The sequence below is a fragment of the Rhinopithecus roxellana genome, chromosome 18 (assembly GCF_007565055.1).
Source record: "Rhinopithecus roxellana isolate Shanxi Qingling chromosome 18, ASM756505v1, whole genome shotgun sequence".
Lineage (NCBI taxonomy): Eukaryota > Metazoa > Chordata > Mammalia > Primates > Cercopithecidae > Rhinopithecus > Rhinopithecus roxellana.
The window spans coordinates 49,460,878-49,475,360 of NC_044566.1; the positions used below are offsets into that span (position 1 = coordinate 49,460,878).

Sequence of the window (14,483 nt, forward strand, 5' to 3'; positions counted from 1 at the left end):
ATTGCAAAACACTTTTTTCATGATATGTTTCTAATAGAAATGCAATTCCAACCTGCCCACATTTGGTCAGCAGATGGGAGAAGGAGAGTAATGAAGGGTTTATTGAGATACGAGGAAGCCCGGATCGAAAAGAAAGTAGAAAATAACTGTTTTCCCTGGTAATATTCTAGGGAAGGAAAGGGCCGCTGTTAGCCCCCAAAACACTTCTATGTACATTAGAAAAAGACGCCTTCTCTGGGCAGAGAAAATCCCATGGCAGCACTTATGCCTCAGCCAGTACAGTGTAGCTGGATTTCTGCCCTCTTTTCTCCTTTTGCCAAGGGTTCCCTGTGCACTTCACAACTTATAAACCCTTCATGTCACAGAGAAGGGAGGAAAAGGGAGAGAAACAGACAAGAATCACTCAGAAACTGAGATAGACACAAGGAGGAAGAAAGAAGAGAAAGAAAGGAGAGAGGGGAGAAAAACTCAGAAGGAAAAAAGGAGGAGAAAGGCCACGAATGTACACGCACACCAGACGCCTCAGACTTGTTTCTCTATGGTCAACTAAGGCTTGGTAGTGAGAGAGGCCAGGCCAGGCGGCTCCTCTAAAACATTCGTTTGGGTTTAAATGAACACATTCATCTTAAGGACTGACTCTTGCGATGCACTGGGCTTGAGACTCTGGACACAGATCCGGGAAATGGGCTTCCTGTCCTAAAAGGCCTACTGCCTGTTGGGGGAGCAGAAAATGAAATAAAATGTCTACTGACCACTCTGGGAGCACCAAGGTACACAGTTAATTCTGACCAGAAAGGCTCCTTTCTGGCAAAGGCATGGAAGTCTTATGACTTTATTACACATTTAGAAAGTCAAGCTTGACCAGAAAAAAACAACCAACTAACCATCCACCCATCCACCTACCAATCAACCAGGCAGAGTCCCTCATATTACTAAGGTGTGTAGTTGCTGGAGGCTTTAATAAAAATGCCAGCTGTCTTGTCAGTTTCAACCATCACCATTTTCTGTTAAAAACAAAAACAGCTGATCTAATTCACTCCACCTGCATCACCACTGCCACAAAAATGTCCCTCCCACCTACCCCCATCTGCTGTGCGGCCTCATTTTGGAGATTCCTTTAATAGTATGGGGGAGAATCTTCTTATAGCACATGATATTTCCTCGATCACTACCTTGGTTACCAATTTAAAATCTTCCAAGCAGCTAAAACTTAGAAACATCTCTGTTGTTTAAAATTCTCCAAATATAGCTGAAAACACCCCTGGTCATCGTCAACTCTGTTCGTTAGCTGAGGAAATACCTAACAGTCAACTGGGAGCTACGTCCTATAAACATGAGCCCGGCGTGTGTGGACGTATGCAGGAGGAGAGATGCTACCAGAGGGAGAATGAACAAAACAAAACCCACCTGCTGCATGTTTTTTATCATAGCCAGCGCTCCAGGGTCCTAGTTTTTTGTTTCTCATGGTAATTCATTCAACACATACTTGCCAAGCCCTCACCTGAGTATTAAATACTGAGCGAGGTTTTGCAGATACGGCAGCGAATGAAAGACTTAATTCCTGGCCTCAAGAAATTGACAATCTCATTTATAAAAAGAACTACAGCACACAATAAATTAATTATTCAATAAGCATTACTGAGTAGTAACCACAAGTGTGACTGAGGCAAAGTACAAGGCTCTAGGCAAGTGTGTAACTGGGGCATCTGATAAGGTTTGCAAGACAGAGAAGAGCCCCACAAGGCATGCACCTAAATTAAGACAAGAAAACTTGTCATGTTGAATCCCTATTCACTTCAGTAGGGACGGCACTAAGTTCAAGAAACCAAAGAAGAGTCCCAGAACCAGCAAAGGAGACACAGGGTTTTATCAGTGGGGAACTTACCCAAAGAGATGGTGCGGTGGCAGCAGGCTAGACAAGAGAACCAACGCTGCTTGTTAAAAAGCATGCCGTTTGTACAGCACCTTCACTTAGAACGCTCTCCCAACAATCCCCACCTGGCAACCTTAATTTAATCCAACACAAAAGGGCCTAGATCCCCTGTATGACCCAGGTTCCAGGGAACAGGCTGGGGGCTCAGGTGTTCCTCACTGATAAAGAATGACTCTCCGGGTTGGCCGCTCCCAGATTCCTGAGCTTGGAACCCACATTCAGATGTGTCTGCCATAAGGGTCATTCTCAGGGTATGCTTGTTAAGTTATTGCTATCAGATGTGTCTACCATGCACCACTAAATAGGAGTTAGTCTGACAAAGAGGTAGCTGAGAGCAGGCCAAAGAGAGAACAGCCACACCGAAAACCTTGAGGCCAGTGTGACTTCCACTCAGATCCTGAGAAGTGATGGTGGAGTATGTGGAGGTTAGATCATGGGCTCATAAGGCCAACTTAAGAGTAACCTCCGTTTGCTGTCTTTGAGTCTCAAGTATGGTTTTTCTTTTCGTCTCGGTTGTCTGAACAAGAAATATCTAGAAAGAAGTACCTGATCTTTATTGTGAGATGGCTGCATCATGTGAATGCATCCTAAAAATGTCAATACAAAGAAGACAACCTTTGCATTTCAAAATATAGGACTACATGACACTCCAGTAGACCCTTTCCTACCTTCTCAGTTCCAAATACAGCTGCTGCACCGTCCAAGAGACCCCACCCCCCGGCCCACCTCTCTTAGCAATGCATTCAGAGCTTCCAGTAATTTCCATTAACTTGAGCTTCCTGACAGCTCACCTAAGGCTGCCCTGCTTCTCTGTGGGAACAGAGCACAGCCTCTTAATGTTAACATCATCAGTTCCCTCTAAGAAGTTTTAATAGCACAAATGGCTTTAGTATATCCTCTTTGGGTCTACATTCCTGCCATTTATTCATTTTAATTCCTTTCTCATTCATTTTAATCAGTGAAATACTTAGAAAAAAAGAAAAGCTAGGAGAGGAAAATCCCAGAATTATAAGTTTAATAGTCCAAAAATGTATAAAAGATTTCAGTCCTTTTAAATTCCTTCCTCCTAGTCAGATTCGACTAAAGGCACACAATAGAGGGAGTCAAGGTATTCCTCTGACATTTACAATACAGGATTTTGCAGCTGAGTAAGAAATTGGCAGAAATCTTTCTGTTTCTGGCATTGCCAGAATTTGAGATACAGTGTGGTCTCCAGGGATGGGAGTTAAGTTCGGCGCTGGATTTCAACTCCGTTTAACTGCCAGTGGCAGTCGACAGCAGTCGTGATGATTCCTAGGCTGCAGGAAGGCGGTGTGTGGTCAGTGATAGGGTACAGGAGTGCTGCGTCACAGTAAGCATGCCACCCATTTCCCATTCCTGGCAGAGTTCTTGAGAAAATTCATGGGTTTTTGAGCGTGACAACCCGTGGTTGAATGCTGGCTTAGCTGTTTACCAGGTTTATAATCTTGAAATGGAAAGGACAAGGCCATAGAAGGGTCATCGGTCCCCGAGTCACTAACATCTGCTCTGACCTGGGGAACGTTTTTCCAGCCCTCACTACTGAATGCGCACAAACATGGTCACTCGAACAGTAATAACTCACATTTGATTCCTCTGAGGCCCTGCAGGATCACTGAACCTTTGGAAATTCTTTGCAAGTCTTTCTATAGGTCTCTATAAAGTCATCATCACAGGTGCATAAACAGGTCTATTCCTGCAAGTGCCTCTAGCCTACCAGGCTTAAAGGATCTTGCTGCCTCTCCCAGAAGTAGCCCATTTCCCTTCATATGCCCCATGGCAAAACAGTTCCCGACAAATGGTCTTGCAGGTACAGTGGGGACCACTGCTCCTCCATCAGGTAACACTCTGATCCCAGGAACCCTCTCAGTGCCTAGCTGGATTGTGATGTGCGGCAGAATTCTAGGAATGACTCACAGTGTGGGTCCTTCTGAGTGTAAGTGGGATCTGTAAATATGATGAGCAATCACTTCTGTGATTATGCTACCTTATTTGGCAAAAGAAAGATTATCCGGGTGGGTCCAACATAAACCTAAGAGACTCTTTAAAAGCAGAGTTTTCTCCAGCTAATGGTAGAGAGAAAAGGCAGAGAGATTCAAAGCACAAGAAGGATTTGAGGTGCTGTTGCTTGCTTGAAGATGGACGGGCAACGTGGGGGAGAAATGCAGGTGCCTCTAGAAGCTGAAAGTGGCTCCCGGATGACAGCCAGAAAAAACATGGGAACCTCAGCCCTGCAACTGCAAGGAACTTAATTCTGCCACAACCTGAATGAGCTTGATACCAGATATTTCCCCAGAACCTCCAGATAAGAGTCCAGCTCAACCAAGACCTTAACATCAGCTGTATGAGACCCTAAGCAGAGAACACAGCCAAGCCTGCCTGCACTTCTGACCTACAGAACTGTGACGTAATGATGCTGTCTGGTATTGTGTTACACACGATAGAAAACTAATACCTGGTGAAAGGGGAAGAACACCATTCCCAGAGCAGTGTTGTGCCCGCACTCATATTTTGTAGTTCGGGTAAACGAATCTTTCTGATCTTATTTACAACCTCATTGTTTTCCAAAGACCAGCCATGTGTCCAGTGGGCATTGGGCCTAAAGATAGTCATTATTTTGCTTTCAGAATTACCTTTCTCAGCTCCTGGTTAAAACTCTTGTAGGCCTTATTTCTTTCTAACGAGTTCCTGTGGAAGGCTTTCCAATTCCACATTGAAGAGATGTATGAGCTTATCTTGATTCATTTACTCCTTCATTTATTCATTAAACAGTGGAAGCCCATCACAAGCCAAGCTCTGTTCTAGGTTCTGGATACAAAGAAGGAACACATTAAAGTCCTATCTCTCATTTCCATAAGGGGCAAAGAGGCAAACAGATACATATCTGTATTAGGTGATGCCAAGTGCCATGAAGAAAAATAGAGCAGAATAAGGGGATTAAGAGCAACCCGAGAGTGGAGAACGAATTTTACAGAGTGGTCTGCAAAACCTGAGAAGGGTGCCATTTGAGCAGGTGAAGAGTTAGCCATGCAGATGTGTGGGGGAAGAACATTGCAGTCGGGGGACTTGAGGGTAAGGGTGCTGAGGTGGGGCAGTGCTTGGCACGTTCAAGGACTGACATTGCTGGAGAGAAATGAGCAAGGAGGAGAGAAGCAGCAAATGTAACCAGTGAAGTATCAGAGCTAGATCATGCCAGGCACTACAGGCCACTGAAGAACTTTGCATTTGACCCTGAATGAGATGGAAAACATTGGATGGATTTAAACAGATGAGTTTCATGATCTGACTTGCATTTCTAGGGGAGGGGAGATACAGGGGAGGAAAGACGAGCTAGTGGGCTAGTGCAGTTGTCCGCTGAGAGTGGATGGTGGTTTGTCAGGGAGGTAGGGAGATAATGAGAAGCTATTGGATTCTGGATATATTGGAAGATTGTGGTAACAAATTTGTGGATGTCCTAGATATGGAAGGTAAATGAAAGAGAAGAGTCAAGAACAGCATATGCCTCTGTCTGAACTCCAGCAGAAGACGTGACTGAAGTTGTTTCCCAGGAGACACCCAGGTTTCCAGTCTGTTCTACCAGTTCTCCAGGAGCCGCCAACATTCCTAAAGCCCAGTGGTGACATCCACATTTCACTTGAGACCCCTGCTTTGATGAATAAAAATGTGGACACAGCCAAGCTTCTGTCAGGAGGCAAGAACCCAGGTGAGGCAAAATCTTCCAAGAAACAAAGATCCCTGGCTCAGCAGTCAGTCTGTTTTTGTTAACCATGAAAGGGCAAAATGAAGCATGACAGTGGCTCCTCAGGCCCTAATTCTAACACATTTACACATTTCTGCCAAGCTCGTTTGAGTATGACATTGAAGTATGAGGATGACGTCTGCAACTGCGTCCTAGGTGATCCTGAGACTCAGCTGGAGAACTGGTCCAGACAATATCACGGGTTCTGTACCACCTCAACCCAATCACTGCTTTTGTATATGAGCAGAGAACAAGCCTTGGAATCCTGGCATTAAAAATCACATGTGGTCTCTGAAGGTAGAGTGTCATTTTAGGAATAAGAGGAGAAGTCTGAATAGAAGAAACCTTTTATACAGCTAAAAAGAGCTAGTCTACACAAAACGGTGCAGAGCCACTTCTCCCAGCTCCTCCCACTACACACACTATAAAATTTGGAAATAGTGCAGTAGGCCCCAAAGAAGACCAAAAAAACAAGGTGAGCTGGTGTGGGATTCCAGAACTTGAAGAACAACACAAAAGGAAAGTGATGGGGCATCTTGTGTCCCAAATCAGGCCAAGGGACCAGCATGAGACAGCCAGTTACAGTAGGTGGTCAGTCCTAAAGCCTCTTGGTCCCCATAGTCCCGAGACTCTTCTCCCCAACTGAGAGACACTGGGTTGAAGGGCAGGGGGGAAGAGCCAGCAACCAAACTGACCCAAATAATACCACAAAGGTTCAGAAAATTAAAAAGCTAAAAAAAAAAAAACTTTAGCTCATAAATGATTCTGATATTTTTGTAGCTAAGGATTAATAGGATAGGCTGGCATATATAGCAGAGTTGAGCTGCAGGACCAATAAAATGTTCTCAGTAAAAGGTTTTCTCTAGAAATAGAGATGTCCAGGTAGGGTTGCTAGCAGTGAAAGCCCTTAACCTTACCTTTATATTTTAAACACAGGCAGATTGAGGTTAAATTGAAACACACAATTTTATTGGTATACAGGAAGTAAGAAAGAGACATTGGTCTGTATAAAGCTCTAAAATAAAATGTGATTTTCAGCTAAGGTGCTTTGGGGGAATACACATAAAAGAAGCTTTTGAATAAAATTGAAATGTGCTTTTGAGCAACATTTCAGGGCAGTGGACCCCTACCTGTATCAAGAAAGCCTTACTTTTTTCAGGCCAATTTAAATATGAAAATAGACCATCTTCCTGAATCAGACCAGAATTTAGGATCCTAGTGCCATCATGAAAAGTATTATTACAGGTGAGCAATGAGAAACTTTCGATAGTTCCCAAACTGTCCATATCTGAAGCAATAAACATCATAAGGTTGCCCGTTATCTGAAACCAAGCTGGGGAAGAAAGTAAAGTGTTGGGGTGGGTGGGAAGAAGATTGGTTCACCAACATTTCAAAGAAAATAGAGGTCAGATATAAGAAATCAGTTAAGGATTAACTCAAGAATGTGAAATGAAACATCCCATATGGAGTTGCTACGTAATCAGTCAAATAACCAAACTGCCCCTTCTCACCCTCCCTCTTCGAAGATAAGATCCCTCCATAAATGATCTGTTCTGTAAAGAACAGTGGGAAAAATCGGTTCTCATGAAAATCGATTTGAAGTTTTTTTGGGGTTTTGTTTTGTTTTTTCCTTTTTTGAGACAAAGTCTCGCTTTGTCACCCAGGCTGGAGTGCAGCAGTGCAATCTTGGCTCACTGCACCTCCGCCTCCCGGGTATGAGCAATTCTCGTGCCTCAGCCTCCCAAGTAGCTGGGACTACAGGCACACGCCTCCACGCCTTATTTTTTGGTAGAGATGGGATTTCACCATGTTAGCCAGGCTGGTCTCAAACTCTTGGCCTCAAGTGATCCGACCGCCTCAGCTTCCCAAAATGCTAGGATTACAGGCGTGAGCCACCACACCCAGCTGGAAAATCAATTTGGAATTTCAAGAAGAGAATTTCCCTAATACCACAAAGAGGTTTTAAAAACAAAAATTGTAGCTAATAAAATCTGGTTGGATATATGCCTTTCACAATGAAAAAGACTTCAAAATCTGTTGTACTTGTGTAGAGAAGTATTCTTTCAATCAATACGAATCTGAAGACCACCAAGTCTGCAAAGGCTGAAACCTCTGTCAATTATTGAAAGGACAGCTAGAGTCACGCAGCCACCTTCTCCCTGGAGCATGATGAAAGTGCTCACTGTCATCTCTCCAGCAACATCCTATGTGGTTTTCTGCAAGTGTCTTTCTCTTAATTTCTAAGATTTTAAAAATGTAAAGAATTTCTAGCTTGCTCTATATTAAAAGAATGGAATATAATCCGCCAGATTAAAAGTGAGTTTAGGTTTTTTTGTGACTTCATTACAAAAATAGCACATACTCAATATGAAAAACCTTTGAAAATGCAAAAATGTATAAAGAAGAAAATGTTTAAAAACCGTTAATCTCACCATCTAACATTAAGTTCATTAAAAATTGGTTTGTATCTTTCTGGCATTTTCCCTAAACACATAATTTTTTTTTTTTTTTTTTTTGAGACGGAGTCTCGCTCTGCCACCCAGGCTGGAGTGCAGTGGCCAGATCTCAGCTCACTGCAAGCTCCGCCTCCCGGGTTCACGCCATTCTCCTGCCTCAGCCTCCCGAGTAGCTGGGACTACAGGCGCCCGCCACGTCGCCCGGCTAGTTTTTTGTATTTTTAGTAGAGACGGGGTTTCACCATGTTAGCCAGGATGGTCTCGATCTCCTGACCTCGTGATCCGCCCGTCTCGGCCTCCCAAAGTGCTGGGATTACAGGCTTGAGCCACTGCGCCCGGCCTATAATTTTTTTTAAATTGGAATCATGCTCCATGAAAAGTATATATCATTTTCCTCTTTATATCTTATTCTTCTATATCAATAAATACTTTTCAATACATGATTTTGAATTACCACATACTATTCTATCTCATAGATGTACCATAATTATCATCCTTATCATTGAATATTTAGTTCAGAACCAATTTTCTCTATTAAGAGTTTTAATGAATATCCTTGTATGTAAATATATTTTCTGCCTCTCTAATAATTTATTTCTGATTTGCTCACAGAATTAGAACGGCTGAATCAAAGGGTATAATATGTTTAAGACCACGGGCTAACTGACACACTGCTTTTTAGAGAAGTGAACTAGATTATACTCTAATCGGCCATGTGTAAGAATGCTTGCTTTACCATATCCTTGAAAGAAATGATTCTTAACAAATTCGTGGGTAGGCTTCTGTTTCCAGCATCGGCCAACTAGATTGTTTCAAAGAAGCCTTCTGGCTGAGAATAACCAGAGAAGCAGGATAATACATGTTTTTAAAATATTTTTAAAGACATGAGACCTATCAAGAAAGTAAAACTTGTGAGGCAAAGATATGGCAGAGGAGAAAACCAAAAAAAAACCCACAATTCAGGGTCACTTTGATACTTACGGCTGTTACTGATGTTCAAAGTGAAAGTGGCAGCTAAGAGTCTGAGAAACAGAGAAAGGCTTTTAACAGCTCCAGATTTAACGGTCAAAACTTGGAAATCACTAAGAAGGAGGGACCCTGGTAAACACCCTGGGCTTTCGGGATTGGAAGCCTAAAATGTATGGGTGAACCAGCAATAGACCACACCTCACAGTTAAGTCAAGCATGATTGGATTAAGGTGATCAGCTTCCCTGCCTAAATGCCTTCCAGAAATGAAGTAAATCCTCTCGGGAAGGGATAGGATAATCCAGAGCCACAAATTATCTCTGCCATTTTTCATGAAAAATATCTGAAAAGTTCAATAAAGAATAAATGGGTATACAAAAACACAAGGCTAAAGAGAAAAGAAAATGAGAGGAAAAGAAACAGAAACAGAGTGGCAACAATGAAAACAATCCAGATACTGTAGATATAAGACACAGCTAGATATGTTCAATAAATTAACAAGAAGTTCTAACAAGAGTTAGAACCAGAAAATATAAAAAAGAATCAAATTACATTCTAAAATTGAAAACTATCAGTGAAATATAAAACTCAATAGATGGAAACAACATAATTATCCATCAACAGATGAATGAATAAATAAAATATGGTACACGTATACATTGTTATTCAGAAATAAAAACAAATGAAGATTGATACGTGGTACAACATGGATCCACCTTGAAAACTACGCTGAGTGAAAGAAACCAGCCACAAAATACCACATACTGAAAATGTCAAAAACAAGCAAATCTATAGAGACAGAAAGCAGACTAGTGGTTGCCCAGAGGTGGGCATGATGGGAGGTTAAGTGGTGATGGCTAAGGGGTCAGGGTTTCTTTTCCAGGTAATAAAAATGTTCCAAAAATGTTCTAAATGTAAAAAAGAAATGTGGTGATGGATACACAACCATGTAAATATACTAAAAGCCACTGAACTATACACTTTAAATGGGTGAATTGTATGGTGTGTGAATTAATGTCTCAATAAAGCTGTTTTAAAAAAATCCTCATAGCATGATTCCAAATGGACAGATTTAAAAGTCAGTTAGGTACAGTTCAAGATAGGTGTGGTGGTGCATGCCTCTTGTCCCAGCTACTTGAGAGGCTGAGGCAGGAGGAACACTTGGGCCCACTAGTTCGAGGTTACAGTGAGCTATTGCACACCATTGCACTCCAGCCTGGGTGATAGAGTAAGACCCTGTCTCTAAAAAAAAAAAAAAAAGAACAGACAAGAAAAAGATACTATTAAAAAGATGGTTAGTAAACTGGAATATAGGCCAAAATAAAACATATTGACTGACACAAAGGGACAAAAAGATGGAAAATACAGGAAAAATACTTAAGAGTTATATGGGACATGGTGAAAAGTCTGACAGACCTATAATGGGAGTTCTAGGGGGAGAAAATAGAGCAAAAGTAGCAGCTGAAGAAATAACCATGACCCTCAATGTTCCAACAGAAAAAGGATACTAACCAAGCTCCATTAGCCACAAGAAAGATACATAGAAGGAAATAGCACCTAGAAAATATCACACTTAAATTTTCGAAAATAAAAGCCAGGAGGAAATTAGAAAGGCAGGAAGATAAAGTCTCATTATAAAAAAAAGAAGATAAAGACATTTTTCAGTCAAACAAAACTAAGGGAAAAAAATCACCATAGAAGCTTCACACTAAAGGAAATACTGACTTTTTTTTTTTTTTTTTTTTTTTGAGATGGAGTCTTGCTCTTTTTACCTGGGCTGGAGTGCGGTAGCACAATCTCGGCTCACTGCAACCTTTACCTCCCGAGCTCAAGCAATTCTCCTGCCTCCGCCTCCTGAGTAGCTGGGATTACAGGTGCCCGCCACCATGCCCAGCTAATTTTTGTACTTTTAGTAGAGACGGGGTTTCACCACGTTGGGCAGGCTGGTCTTGAACTCCTGACCTCAGGTGATCTGCCTGCCGTGGCCTCCCAAATTGCTGGGATTACAGGCGTGAGCCACCGCACACGGCCAATACTGACGTATTCTTTAGGTTGAAGAAAGATGACTTCTCAGTGAAGCAAGGACATGCCAAAAGGAGTAACAACCAAGAGAACTAGTGACAATATGGGTAAATGTACAAGAATACTGACTCTGTAACACAATCACATCCTCTAGGATTTGAAATTTATATAGAATCAGCACATATGACAACAATATTACATAAGTTGATGGGGAGAGAAGTAGATTTAAAGTCCTTACATTGTTTGGGAGAGGTAAAGGCATTGTTTTATTTTCTAAAAAGTCAGTAATTTAAGATAACTACTAAAAGATTATAAACATTAACAGAGAACATTTGAATTATGAGAAATAATTAATTCACAAGAGCCAATAAAGATTAGGAAAAGAAAGATAACAAGTGGGGAAAATAGCCTTTACTAAAATATATCAGTAAATACAGTACATCTGTATTACATACTCAAATTGAAATGTAAAGATTGGTAGATTAGACTTAATAAAAAATCAGTCATATACTGCTGATAGGCAACAGGTACTAATTGTAAGAGCATTTAAATATTGAAAGTAAAGAATTGTGTGATGTGTGAATCCATTGGTCAGATTAAAAAAGAAGGAAAAGATAGGACACTGGAATGCTGAGCAAAGAATTAGCTACTACAATTTATTAAATATCAGGAAAATAAACATTGAGGCAGGGTTAATTACCAGAGATAAATAAGGATGTTTCACAAGATAAAATGGTCAATCCACCAGGATCATATACAATTCTGAAATTGTATGTACCTAACCCATATTTGTATGAAAAATATATAAAGCCAAAATAACAGAAGTAAAAGGACATGTAAAAAAGCCACAATTACAATGAGAGATTATAACATAACTCAATAATAGAAGAACAAGCAAACAATAAATCAGTAGGGATACAGATTAGGGAAACAGGATTACAAAACGAGCCTAATTGACATATTTAGAACACTGTACATAATTTCAGAATGCACGTTTTTTTCAAGTGCGCAGAGAATATTTACCAAAATTGACCATATGTTGGAGAATAGGGCAGGTCTCAAAACTTTCAAAGGAAAAAATCATACATGCTATATTCCCAGAGGACTCCAAAATTCACCTAGAAATTAACAACAAAAATAACTAGAAATATATTTGGAAAGTAAGAAATCCAATGCTAAATAACCCAAGATTCAAATTAAAAATTATAATGGAAATTAGAAAATATTTTGAACTAAATGATAATGAAAATATATCAAAGCTTAAGAATCACAATCAAAGCCTTATTGAGAGGGAAATTTATGGCTTAATAATCCAGTCAAGAAAAAGAACTGGAAATCAATTTATCTGAGAAACTATTTCAAGAAGTTTTTAAAAAGCAAATTAAATTTAAATAAAAAATAAAATATATTACTGAAATAAACACAGGAGAGGAGAAACTAAGGAAAAAGTTGGTTCATTCAGTAGACTAATAGCCTAGATCAGGAATAAGATAACTTCTTCTGTAAAGGACCAGATAAATTTTTTTTTTTTTTTTTTGGTTGTTGCAGACTTTACGGTCCCTGTGAAACTCTTTATCTCTGGCATTGTGGTGCTGCTATAGATAATATACAAATGAATAAGTGTGATTGTGTCCCAACAAAACTTTATTTTATTAAAACAGACACCAGGCTACAGTTGGCCCAGGGCTGGAGCTGGCCAGCCCAGCAAAATGAGCTGTGGTCAGGGGTATGAGTTTCCATGAAGAGAGAGCGCTCACACAACTAAAATTAGGACCGAGAAGGAGCACATCATTACAGGTCCTATTAGACATTAGAAAGCTCATAAGAGATCACTGTGAACAACTTTAGGCCAAATAATTTAACATTTTAGATGAAATAAACCCTAAGGAAAGTGCAACTTATCAAAACCAAATGCAAACTCAAAATAGTTCTCTAACTATTGAAGCCTTCCCTTAATGAAAATTCTAGATCCAGAATTCACCAGAGACTTCCACGAACTATCTATGGAAAAAAATTACCTAAAATAGACAAATTCTGTAAAGTATTAAGAGACAATCCTCACCAAATCATGTTATGAAGACAGCATAACACTGAAACCAAAATTTGCCAATGACATTACAATAAAAGACAATTAGAGCTCCAGCTCGCTCACATTTATACAGATGCAAAAAATGAAATACAAAATTTTAGTAAATCAAATGTAGTCACCTACAAAAGAGATAACACACCATGAACAATTTGGGTTTAAGAAAAAAAGTTGGGTTTCACATTCAAAAATCAACGTATTTTTAAAATAACTTCCAAAAGAGGCTATCATGACCTCCAGGAAGGAGACACTCACCTTGCCCCTGAAGTTGTCCAGCAGGAGGAGGAGCTCAGTTCATGGAAGCAGATGCCCGTGGAGGCTTCTGGCAAAGCAGAAGCCAGAGCCTGAGCCCCTGGTTCTGTCTTCGGACCGCCGCCAAGTCAAGACTGCCCTCAGCCAACAGCTAGTGCTGCCTGCGCTGGCGTGTGCCGAAGTTTGCGCACGACCATGTACCAGCAGCGAGGGCTGCAGTTTGAAGGGCTGGCTGGCCTGCTGGGCCTCGGCCTTTTCTGCCTCTGCTGCCTCACCTTGGCCATAGATGCATTTTGAAAGTCCAGGCCCTCACACCAGACACTGCGCTGACCTGGCCTGCCGCTAGGACCTGATGGTGACTGTTCGGACAACGGGCAGTTCACCACGTGGTTAATAAATGCTGGTCAGCCTCTCCTGCGCTTGGAGGACCAAGTGACAGTCTACCATTTGCTATCCCTTCGTCTTCCCCCAAACCACTTCCAACCAGGCAGACGGAGTGTGGGTATGGCACATCCAGGGGTGGCGGTGAGACTGGGGTCAACGTGTAGTAATGGGATGCTGGGTTGTCTGCCCATGCTGGAAGTGCTGAGATCTCTGCTGTTTGGGCCTCTTCGCAGTAGCAGCCTGTTGCTCTTGTGTCTGAAGTTGGTTCCTTCCTGTGGGTTCTTGGTCTTGCTTACTTCAAGAATGAAGCTGGGGACCTTCCCTGTGAGTGTTACAGCTCTTAAAGGTGACACGCACCCAGAGAGCAACCAGCAGCAAGATTTACTGTAAAGAGCAAAAGAACAAAGCTTCCATACCCTGAAAGGTGACTTTCATACAAAGCTTCCATAACCTGAAAGGGGATTGCCACTGCTGGCTTGGTGGGGGGGGAGGGGGGGCGCGGGGGGGGGGGGGGGTCCAGCTTTTATTCCCTTATTTGTCCCTGCCCACGTCCTGTTGATTGGTCCATTTTACGGAGCGCTGATTGGTCCATTTTACAAACCTCTAGCTAGCCATAGAGCCCTGGT

The 14,483-nt window shown here is 41.4% G+C and overlaps 1 long non-coding RNA gene across 2 annotated transcripts in view; it reads right to left on the reverse strand.

The window, feature by feature from the left end:
* The window catches only part of LOC115894587, a 176,554-nt gene extending 162,314 nt beyond the window's left edge, over positions 1–14,240 (reverse strand). For both annotated transcript variants that reach the window (XR_004054715.1, XR_004054714.1), the window contains exon 1: positions 13,477–14,240. This is a non-coding gene — a long non-coding RNA (uncharacterized LOC115894587). The remainder of the gene's footprint in view (positions 1–13,476) is intronic.
* Positions 14,241–14,483: the final 243 nt, after the last annotated feature.